Source organism: Cavia porcellus, unplaced genomic scaffold (assembly GCF_034190915.1).
Source record: "Cavia porcellus strain 051 isolate PalLab524CR breed Dunkin Hartley unplaced genomic scaffold, mCavPor4.1 scaffold_15, whole genome shotgun sequence".
NCBI classification, from domain to species: Eukaryota; Metazoa; Chordata; class Mammalia; order Rodentia; family Caviidae; genus Cavia; species Cavia porcellus.
Window position 1 is genome coordinate 57007010 of NW_026947498.1, and position 11508 is coordinate 57018517.

An 11508-nucleotide genomic window follows, 5' to 3' on the forward strand; every position below is an offset into this window, starting at 1 on the left:
AACGCCATCCGTCCTAATGGTGACCTTCTGTGGAGAGACTAACATAGGGGAGATTTTTGCGCCTAAGTAGGTCACCATTTCTCCTCCCTGAATCTTGTCGGGGGCAACATGCAGATTAGCTTGTCTCAGGGCCTCGACCAACTGGCCGAGCATATTATTTAGCATGTCTGGGTCCCTGCCGCTGAGTAAAAGGTCGTCCATGTAATGCACACATCTTATCTTGGGAAAGGATTTCCGTAGGGGGGCCAGTAGGGAATCAAGGTAAATCTGACACATAGTGGGACTGTTGGCCATACCTTGGGGCAGCGTTATCCACTCGTATCTGAGATCAGGGCTTTCTTGGTTAATGGTGGGTAAAGTAAAGGCGAACCTATGAGTGTCCTCTGGATGCAGGGGGATTGAGAAGAAACAGTCTCTAAGATCTATAACATAAACTGGCCAGGACTGAGGGATGGCTGAGAGAGCTGGCAGCCCCCTCTGGACCGCCCCCAGGGACTGCATCTGCGCGTTGACCGCCCTTAGATCATGGAGCAGCCTCCACTTGCCAGACTTTTTCTTAATTATAAAAATGGGGGTGTTCCATGGGGAGGTTGACGGCTTAATATGTCCTAATCTAAGTTGTGTACTGACTATTTCTGACAAGACTAATAGCTTCTCCTTAGGCAGGGGCCACTGAGGTACCCAAACCGGATCATTTGATTTCCAGGTGATTTTGATCGAAGTGGGTAGGAGAGCTTCTTCAGCGGCCCCTAAGAAAAACCCAATCCTTGCCTACCTTTTTTGTTCTCTACTGGTATTGGGGATGTCCGACCCTGCAGGGCATTGCCCAAGCCTTTGCCGGGGGTATATCCCTGGTTCCTGAGTATATCCTTAGCCTGGGGGGAGCAGTTTGACGTAAGCGTGACATCCATCTGAGTGAGGATGTCCCTTCCCCATAGAGACACTGGCAACTGCAACACAAATGGTTGGAAATGGCCCTGATGACCCTCCTCATCGCACCAGAGCAGGGTTGAAGCACTAACCTGAGGAGCTGACACCATCCCCAGGCCCTGCAGCGTGTTATCTGCAGTGTTGGTGGGCCAGTTGGAGGGCCAATCCTTTCTAGAGATAATGGAATGGTCAGCTCCTGTGTCTAGGAGCCCTGTTATACTCTTGCCGTTGACCTTAAGTGAGAGCATGGGCCTTTTATCAAGTGTCATATGGAGTCCCTCAAAGACTTCCCCTGAGAAACCGAAACCTTGACTTTCTCTAATTTTCTGCTTTGAGGGAAATCTCTTGTGGAGACTGGGGAGCAGCAAGAGCTGTGCTATCTTGTCTCCTTTATTGATTACCATAGTACCCACAAGAGATTGAACCATAATTTTAATATGTCCTGTGTAGTCTGAGTCTATGACCCCCGGGACTACTGTGAGACCCAGAAGGGCCGTGGAGGATCTCCCGATCACCAGACCCACGGAATTTTCGGGTAACGGTCCCTTAAAGGTGGTTTCAACCACTTGAACACCCATATCAGGCACTAATATAAGTCCGGAGGCGACACTGAGGTCCACACCTGCTGACCCAGGGGTGGCCCTTGTTGAAGGCTGCCACCCTGAGCTGTCCTGTCTCTGGGGTGGGGGCCCGCCTGTGAAGGGGGCCCCCTCTGGCCATTTTTTGGCTCTGTAGCATCTCGTCCACAAATACGGTTGCCCTGAGCATCAAAGACCGACCTACACTCCTCAGCTTTGTGTGATCCCTTCTTGCATCGCCCACAAACATATGGTTCTTCATTCCTAGGATGGGGCCTAGCATCTGCATTGTTTGGGCAGTGACGTTTAATGTGTCCTGGCTCCCCGCAGGCAAAACACCCTTTAGCCTTACATTCCCCTCCTGACCCGCGAGGTCCCCTCTGCTGTACAGCCGCGGCCAGGAGAGCAGCCACTCCCGAGTTGGAGAGCGGCCCCCCTATCTCTCTGCATATCCTAATCCAGGCGTTGAGGTCCTTGTTCTTATGAGGAGCTATCGCTGCCTTGCACTCCTTTGTACATTGCTCGAAAATCAGCTGCCTTACCAGCGGTCGAGCCACTCCCGGATCAGAGAATATCTTATCGGCAGCATCTTGCATTCGGGCCACAAAGTCAACAAATGGCTCTGTGGTACCCTGAATTATTTTTGAAAGACACAAGGAGGCTGTTCCGGCACCACTCACCTGCTTCCAGGCGCGGAGCCCTATGGCATTGATTTGTTCATAGACAGCGCCGGGGAACTGAGTCTGATCATCAGCGTGCCGACCTTCTCCCATAAGCATTTCCTTGTTCCACCCCCGGTTTCCCCGATTGGCGTTTCTCTCAGCCTGCTCTGCAGAGAACTCTGCGTACCAGGCTCGCCAATCCAGGTAACTACCCGAGGGCAGACACGCCTTTGCCAGCTGAATCCAGTCCGCGGGGGTGAGGGGCCCAGAAGACAGATTCTCCAGCATGGCAATGGTGTAAGGCACAGTCGGCCCAAAGGTTGTAACTGCATTTTTAAGTTCTCTAATCTGCTTTATCTCAAAAGGCTCCCATGCATTGCGTCCCTGGCCCATAGCTACTTGTACAGGAAATATCCCGTAGGGGCCACTATCTATCCCAGGTGGTGGATGTACCTCATGAGACAAACGTCCCCCCTGCCAAAGCCGCCTGTAAAAATACCGACCCGCCGGCGGCAGAGCATAAGACGGCGGCCATGATTGGGCGGAAAATGGGGGCCCGTGCATCACTTCCTGTTCTGGCGAAGGGGGAGGGAGCTCCCAGGCGGCCGCCTCGTGGCGAGGGATCACCTCCCTCTCGCGCCGGGGAGCGCTCAGGAGCTCTCTACTCCTCCGCAGACCAGGTTGAGCAGAGCGCAATTCGCGGCGCAACGCTGGAAAAGAACCCTGTGACTCCTTATCGAGCGACTTGGGCTCCTGACAGCTGGTCTCTTTGGCCTCCTTGCCATTCAACTTTCCCTCGTCCTCGGAGTCAGACGACTCCGAGGCTAGAGCCCCGTCCTCCTCCTTAGCATCTTTGTTCCCCTTGACGGGCCCCTCTCGGGAGCTCCCTGACTGGGCCTGCTCAAATACCCTGCGTACTTTTGTAAGCTCTTGAGAGCTTTCTCCACAACCACCCTCGCTCTTAGTGTTGCTACCTAGCATGTTTCCCATCTTTTAATATGTTACTCACCGCGTGAGGCCCAAGGAATCCGCCACTTACGCGTGAGCCTGAGGGGAGTCTAAAAGCCCTGTAGGTGCGCGCCACCCAGAGCCCAGGCTTATCCCCAACTCACCTGTCTCGCAGCTCTGTACTGGAGCGTTGTCCGCTGTCACGTCTCGGGGGTGATCAGTCCCCGGGCGGGCCTCCAAATGTCGATGTCCGCTCCCGGCCGGCAGGAAGGACACACGACAAAGTCTGGCAGTGGACAACCTTTTCTTTTATTTTTCTTCTCCGTACAGCCTGCCCTGGGATCGCTCCCAGCCGAAGCCTCCTCTGGTCCGCTCCCCGCGGCTCCTTCTGGGCTTCTACTTCCGGGCTTTTTCTTCCCCCCCAGGGGTGGCACCAGTATATATACGGATACAGTGTCCAATCATGTTAAAGTGAGCAAGGCAAGCTGATTGGCTAACATCATCAGTTGCCAGGCAGACTATATTGTTGAGCGGGTTGCTTACGCGGTAAGCAGGAAACTAACGTGCTCGATGGGAGGGGTAATCTACCTCAGGCTTTACTCTTTACTACAGGCCTCACATCCGCCAAGTGAGGCGACCGGGCTCGGGGCTGCGGCTCCCAACAACTATCCTATAATTCTTCAAGACAATGAAAATTATGGTCCCAGCTACCTGCCTGATCTCATGTCTACTCACAAGGCTTCCTACTGTTCTTACAGCTATCACCTTGCTGGGCGTTCTCCTGCCACACTCCAGAAATCCTCTAGCTTATTCCTCTCTTTTAAGTCCTTGTTCAAATCTCACGTCAAGGTCTCTTAAACCATGCTCCTGAATTCCATGACATTCCTTGCATTCTTAGTCCTGACCCTGCTTTGTTTTCTTTCAATTACTTCTGTCCTCCAAATATATAACCTAATTGGCTTATTTAATTTGTTTATTGCCTATTTCTTTCCCAGTGGAGACAAGGGTAATAGTCTCCATCTGCTGTTACATTTAATTAACTAGAATACTGTTTGACATAATAGTCCCTCAATAAATATTCAATCAATAGCTGAAAAAGGATATTTAGGATTATTTGAACTAAAAAAAAAAAATACTGAAAATATCCCATCTATCCAACACAGGAGTGACTAAATGAATGATACTTTTCAAATTAATATCAAATACCTATTAAATTTTTAACAATATCAACTGTATCATCTGTATAAATGTTTACAATCAAATAATTTATAAAGTTAGAAAAAATCACATTGCCTTTAGGGACAACTATCCTGGTTATTTATAAATGTAGACTAAGAAAAAAAAAAGCACTTGTTTAAGACAAAGGACTTATGATACAATTTCACATAAATTTTAATGTCTCTGTCTCTGTAAGCTTAAAAAACAGACTATTGAGCTATGTTGAAATATTGAGGGGAAATCAATACTTGTATTTAGAACTAATTTTATTCATTGTTACTTTGCTATAGTTTGTATACAAAATGTCTCGCAAAGACCCACATGATAAAAGACTATGTCCCAGAAAAGCATAATTGGAAAATTTTTAAAAAGATAAGATGCGGTAGGAGATCTTTGGGTCACTGGGACCTTGCCTTGAATAGGATTGTGGGACTTTGTCACTCTGTGCTCTTTTCTGCCTTCTAGTTGATGAAGAGAAAAGTAGTTTTTATCCACCACACACTCCTGCTCTAATACATTGCCACATGAACAAAATGATTAAGGCCAACTGACATGAATTGAAATTGTTAAAATTGTAAGCCAAAATAAAACTTTTCTCTTGTAACTTGCTTGCCTCGAGCATTTATGCTACAGTAATGGAAAGCTGACCAATATACATTTAGGGAAATTTTTAAACAATCTAACTCTTTTCTCATGGATAATACTAAAACCATCAATATTTGGATACAGAAAATTTCACTAATTTATTTTAGATACATTGATGGAGTAGCAATTTTGCATCATTGGGTGCTAAATTAACTATTAGAAAGTTTAAAGTTACTCTGAAAACTATAAATATATAGTTTCTCTGTTGGTTCTAAAGTAGGGAAGTATAATTATGTTGATTTCCCTATTTTCTAAATATGAGTGTATTTAGAGGAATTTAAAACTTTAGATATTAAGAAATACCGAATGTAATAAAACCTCATTATCAATAAGAAAGTCCAGCACTTCAGAAGGAACTCTGTTTATGCAAAACCAAAATATCTGTTGAAGGAACGCTGATATATTCTCAGGAAAATTTATAGTTACAGTTTAAGTGAAATTATTTTGTGGTTTGCTGTCATTACTCTCCTATTCTCAGCCTTCTCTAAGTTTGTGGTGCTCATATTTTTCAACATTGGAACAAAACAGAAGGGATAGGGAAAAACAATCTCAGGAACCAGGAGGAGCAGAAGAGATGAATTCTGTGGACACCTGCAGAAGGTGACTTTGAAAAGACAAGAGATAGAGGTTAGGTCCTAAGTCTCATGAGAAGGGAAAATTTAGCTGACATATAGTTCCTTTTCTATCCAAAAGTTTATATTTTGTTATGTTTTGTTGAGACAATATACCTGACACTGACATTTTTACACATGCATAAAATAAGTAAGAATAACAATATAATAGCAATAAATGAATGAAAGAATGGATAAAAAGAAATAAAAGGGGAAAAAGAGAAGCAAAATGAAAACAAAGGAAGGGAAAAAAATACTGTCCCTGAATAAGAAAATCAGAAAATATAGAAAATAAATGACCAGAGTCTTGGGAATTGAATTAATAAAAAGAATAAAGAAAAAGGAAAAAAAATGAACTTAGACAAGGTGTCTGAAGGGAAATGTTGAAAGGGAACAAACGAAAAGCTCAACTATTAGAAAGTGCCCCGTTGACCCAGGATGTCTAGGCTTCAGCCATATTGGGCAAGGGTCACACAGGTAAAGGGACGTCACCTTCAGCCTGGAGGCTAGAAAGATGCCAGTGAAAGGTAAGAAATATAAAAACACTGGCTTTTAAACCATCCAGTGATTTTTATTCTCTAACCACATTCTATACTTGGAATGAATCATGCTGAAAAACTATTTCACTAACATTATATTTACACATTCCATTAAGAAACCTTAATTTTAATAATATCATTACTCACCCACAGGGTTGAAATCATTCCGGCACACTGGGTTTGTATTTAAGCAAAGTGAATCCCTATATAAGCACTAAGATGAAACTAGCTGAACTCCCAGTTAACCCCTCTGTAGGAAATTTGCCCCAGTTCATACCCAAGCAAGGTCAGCACCTACCTGTGTGCAGTCAAATCATTACTTTGCTTCCACATTCATTCTCCCAAAGCCTACTGCTCGCGTGCTTACACAGAGGTCTGCGAAGCTCTTCGGTTCTTATGCTGTGTGATGCAGGAACTGGTCTTTGTTCAGACAAACTCTGCTATATTTAATGCAATTAAAACTTTTTTCAGAAGTGCCTCATAACCAAACACAACTTCATATTCCAAAAGCAGATTAAATTCTGAAGCAAATGTGAAAGTATTAATCAGTGCTTTTATAAAAGAAATTACTGTTATTACATTTAAAAAATAATTAATTTTTAAAATAACATAGCCTAAAGATGTTAATTCTCTGAGGGGGGATAATAGACTCAAATAGAGTGAATACTGGAAGTCGGTTGCTCACCAGTATGGATCTCTTAAATAGTCCTGAGCTGTTCTTTACCATGCTTGTGAATTTTATGTTACATATACTTTACTATTTATACTTTTAAAACATAAAATCTTACCTGAGGTCACACAGAAAGATTATAATGGTTCAGGGAACAGCACTTGGTTAAATTATGATAAATCTGATATGAATTTAAATTATGAAATTTTAGAACCTATCCTAAAGAAATGATTTTACATTTGTAAATATCTTAAAATTAGTCAGTGTGCAATTACAAGTGTATAGATAGTTGCCTAGGAGATAAAATTCTTAAAATAAAACAAAGCCTGTACCTAGAAGCCATTAACTTCTAGCAGTTTGGTAAATAAACATCCACAAGATTACAAACCTTAGAGTTCTTGACTTTTGCTACTTATCTTGCAGATTCAAATGCTGAAATTGCATGATACATATTTTGCATCATGCTACCTGTCACCAGACCTTCACATCTCCTCTTTGCTAACCTGTACCATTCTTATTTCCCCTACTTCTCAAACAGAAGATCCAGGTAAGATGCTAAAGCTCTTTGGTTCTTTATTGGTTTGTTTGTTTTGGTTTGGTTTTTGCCATCAGTCTATTGATTTTCAGTTTAATTGACTGTCATCAAGGGAAACATCACCACTCATACACTTATGTTAGTAAAATGCCTCAGAGGTGAGTTGAACTTCAGAACCAATCAGTATATTCTGTGTGGTAAAAAAAAAAAATATGAAAATTCTCACAGAGATTCTCCTAGAAAATGATAGTTTTTCTGTTACATGAAAGGGCATGAAAATGTTAAACCCAAGTAAGATAGAATTTCACAACGTGAACGAATGACATTTGACAGATTTAGAGAGAGAACAGCAGTGACAGGTTTGCCTCCCTGTGTTTCAAGGACTACTGTCCTGAAAAGTTGTAGTGGTCCTAAAGGAGTGCACCTCCACAGCATCAGAGGCCAGAGCACCACATGGCATCATCAGGGGTGATGGGATGCCTCCTGAGCAGATGCCTTTACTATTCGTTGATTTGAGGATGGTGGAAACATGTAAATTATGGCCACTTTTGTTATCCATTCGAACCTGTCTACTCCTAGAAGTTTAAGAAGTATGTAATCATGAGTCTCACATTTATGCATGAATGAGGTGCCTAATGTAAGTAAAGGGAGCAAAATATAGCTGAGTCTCTTTAAAAGCTGCTGATTTTAATACTTAAGGAGGGGAACCACTACCTGTTTTGAACCTGTGAGTGAAAAATACTCTATAGGAAGAAAATTTAGAGTCCCCAGATGTTTTAGATGGTCGAAAAAATCCGTAATATCATCATTTTTAACATGAAACTTCCTGAATTTCAAAGGTTAGTCATTTATTCAAACTTTCTCACACACTATTAAGGCAAAACTCCAAAAGCCCCTAGGCTACATTCAGACTGCAGGTCATCTATCTCTGACCTCTGCTTTACATAGGAGTGAGGGAGCAGGAGGCAGAGGGGCTGGGAGAGTGAGATAAGAAAAACAAAGCTTTTACACGCCTGTCAAATGTAGTGGGAATTTGGAAAGATAGAGATCCTTAGGAAAGTTTTAGGAATGCTTTCTGTGTAATGTGGGGTAATTACATTCGTAAATCAAAGCACTGTCAGTGCTTTTAAAATTGGATTTGTGTATTCTTTTTAAATCAAAAAGAGCAGTCAAGGGTGTTATTTTGATCTTTGATATTTTAAAACAATGGTAAGCATAAAATATGCAACCAGTTTGTGAATAGGATATAACTGCTTAAACCTTGGTTATATGTTCTTATGTGCAAATTTTCATGCAAACGTTACATGATTTGGTTTGTAAAATTAAACAAACTTTTATTTCCTTTAATGTAAAATAGTACAGCTGCTATACTTATGTAATTATAGCATATTATATATTATAGACTTTACATAGTTAATATACAATACCTTATAAAATTATAGCATATATGTTCTATATAATTGATATATGATATGTGTAATTATAGCATATTACATAACTGATATTTTATATAATACATAAATGCAATAGTTTATGTAATAAATATACATAAGTATAGTAATATAAAATAAACATTTTGTACTAAGGTTTTTCTATATCTTTGAATCTTACCAAAGCAAAATTTTCATCAATAATTTCAAATAGTTATAAAAATGATTTAAATATGTGCTTTAGAAATTAATTTTCAATATTTTTTAAAGTGTAGAATTTTTTTAAAAATTTAAGAAAACATATGCATGGTATAGATAAGGTCAACCTATTTAGTAACATAAAGTAAGTAATACCTTATTATCTAATGTTAGTAAAATTACTTTTAGTATAATGAGATGCTAATACATGTTTTAAAGAGAGCAAGAAATAGCTCAACCTTATATGAGTGTGTTTACATTTACAAATGGCAAATAGTCATTCTTGATTTTAAGAATATTTCGTATTAGATTTCTTATCATAGCTGATAAAACTATAGCTCCTAGGGATTTAGTAATGCCATCATTAGAAACATAAAAATGTAGGGTAGAGATCTAATGCTTTGCCAGGTTATTACCATTTCTAACCAGCACATTAGCCCAGTACAAGAAATGCTTTAAAAGATCCCTGGCCCCTTTCACTCTTGTGTTCTTCAAGTGCTGTGCTTCTTGGCCATCAGGAAAAGAGCAACCTGACTCTATCACATTCTTTTACCATAATGTTTTTCCCTTAAAGCCAGCTAACTGTGGAATAAAGATCTCTGAAAAAGTGAGCCAAAATTTCCTTTCCTTTGATTTATGAGTGCCAGGTATTTTTTCCCCACCAACCAGAAAACAATTGGCCAATAAAGTCATCATGGAAGACTGCTATTATGGCTTCCCTCAAATTCTCATGTGTTCAGAAACAGAGCTTGTGAAAAGAATGCATTATGGAGGCACCATACTCGTCAGTGAATTAATCCAGTGATGTGTGTATCGTTGAATGTGCCAGTAGGAGGTGGGTCCTAGTCAGAGGAGGTGAGTCACTGGGCGTGCACTTTGGTGATTATCACTTTGCTTTTTGTCTTCCTTACTATGTTTCTTGATTTTCATGGGCTGATCAGCTTTCTTTAACTAGGCCCTCTTGCCATGTCATTTTTTGTCTTGAAATCAGCTAACCATGGACTGAACCCAATGAAATGGTGAATCAAATATATCTATCCACCATTAAACTGTGAATGTCTGAAACATTGTCACAATGATGAAAGGTGACTAATACACAAATAATATTTTTGTGGCCCTCAGATTTATAGGTTGAAAATTACTGAGGTCATATTTGGAGACAGAGCCCTTGGGAATAACTGTGTCAAAAGTATGGACATCCTGTGAACAGGATCAGGGTCTTTGTGAGAAGAGTCCAGAGAGATAGCTCCTTCTTCTCTGTACCATATCAGGAGTCAAGGAGAACACAGCCGTCTGCAAACCAGAAAATTGCCATCCAGACCTTCTATCTGCTCAAGTTTTAAACTTGAATTTTTCAATTCCCAGAACTGTGAGTGGTAGATGTTTTGTGGTCAAAGCCACTAACTTACGGTATTCTGTAGAAGCCTGAACTGATCAGAACCAATCCCTGAGACATTTGACATTCTTACTTTACCCATTTAAATGCAGCTTTTAAATTCAGTTCTGGACATCACTTTAATCTTTAAATATCATTTATAAAATCTGTATTCCATCTTACCTTATCTTAAATGAATTTCTAGCTTTTATTTTTTTAGAAGGTGACCTTGAATTCAGAAAGGTGAGGTTTAGATTACAACTCTCACATTTAGTAGGTACATAATATTTGTTCTATATTTAACCTATCTAAGAATGAAATTTAATCTCTATAGTATGAAGATACTGCTTCATATTTGACAGGATTTTTTAAATGTTAAAATAATGTTTGTGAAATGCCATGTGAGAATCATTTTGCCACTTTCTCATAAAAATGAAGCTATTGATTCAACCTAAGTAAAATGATTTTTACAATTATCCTTAGGTACTTAAGAGGGGCCGAGTTTTCCACAAGGGCTATTGCTAACTTAGGAAGAGGCAACTGAGTGTCTAGGAAGATGTCAGGACTTTCAACAGTACCAGGAGACAAACTCCCTTCAGGACTAAAAACTTAGACTATGGGGTCAACTCAATATGAAATCTCTTAAAAACTGTAATTTTCAGATCAGAGCCATGAAAAATTGCACATTAAGAGGAATGTTGAATGGTTCTTGCTATAACTATACCCAAAATGAAATTAATTCAGTTCCAAAACCAGAAAAAAGTATATCTCAGCTTTCCAACAGATTTCCAGGGGGAAAAATGTCTTTCTTTGAATAAGATAACATTATCCCAGGCTGCAAATTATTTCTATAATTTTTCCTAATGTTGATAAGGTCTAATCAAACATATACAGTACAAAAACAATAAAAGAAAAAGGAGAAGCATGCAATACACTTGAGAGATCCAAACTTACATCGAAACACATGACCCTTCGTAATCTTGCTTTGAAGTGGAAGTGCTTCACGGCGTGTGACCGGTCAGTCACACGGGAGTCAGAGAGAACCTCAGCTCACTATTCCACTCTCACCAGCTTGCATGAAGGGATAAAGCCGACCTGCCATCCCCATGTTTCCCTGAGCCCCTCAAGTCATGTGTCTCATTTTACTCCTAACAGTCATTAGATAATAC